Raw genomic sequence first — 582 nt, forward strand, 5'->3', positions numbered from 1 at the left:
GCAGTCTCATTTATGTTGGCTTCATTGTGACTGCTACCTATACTTATTTTTTAAAGAAAGGATTAAGGAGGAAGAAAGAAACAGAATATAGTATTAAAAAAAATATTTTATACCAACCCATTTTTAGTTACCTATCATACTAGCTGGCTTAGAATGAAAATACCTTTGGGGCCTGCGTGCTAAAATTTCTAATGCTTTAGTTATTTTACCATGTATTAGACTCCAGGATCAGTATAAATTTCATCTAAAATTGGTAAATGGTATTGTTATTCAGAACCAGAAATTATACCTTAGTGAATAAACAGTATTACCAAATACAGATGCACAGAACATAGCGATTTCTCAAAAAAAATTTTAAACAGGGACATGTTTAAGAGCATTATGTCACAAGTACTTTATATGATAGAAACTTAATGAGAAAAAAACATTCCATTAAAAAACACTATTTCTACAGACAGAAGACCATGGGAAGACACAGAAAGAAGACAGCCATCTGCAAGCCAAGAAGAGAGGCCTCAGAAGGAACCAACCCTACTAACACTTTGATCTTGAACCTCTAGTCTCCAGGACAATGAGAAAATA

At 33.0% G+C, this 582-nt stretch overlaps 1 protein-coding gene across 3 annotated transcripts in view; it reads right to left on the reverse strand.

Moving 5' to 3' along the window:
* The window catches only part of RSRC1 (arginine/serine-rich coiled-coil 1), a 435595-nt gene that overhangs the window by 205529 nt on the left and 229484 nt on the right, over positions 1-582 (reverse strand). The window lies entirely within an intron of this gene.

Source organism: Mandrillus leucophaeus, unplaced genomic scaffold (assembly GCF_000951045.1).
Source record: "Mandrillus leucophaeus isolate KB7577 unplaced genomic scaffold, Mleu.le_1.0 Scaffold710, whole genome shotgun sequence".
In the NCBI taxonomy this organism is placed as follows: Eukaryota; Metazoa; Chordata; class Mammalia; order Primates; family Cercopithecidae; genus Mandrillus; species Mandrillus leucophaeus.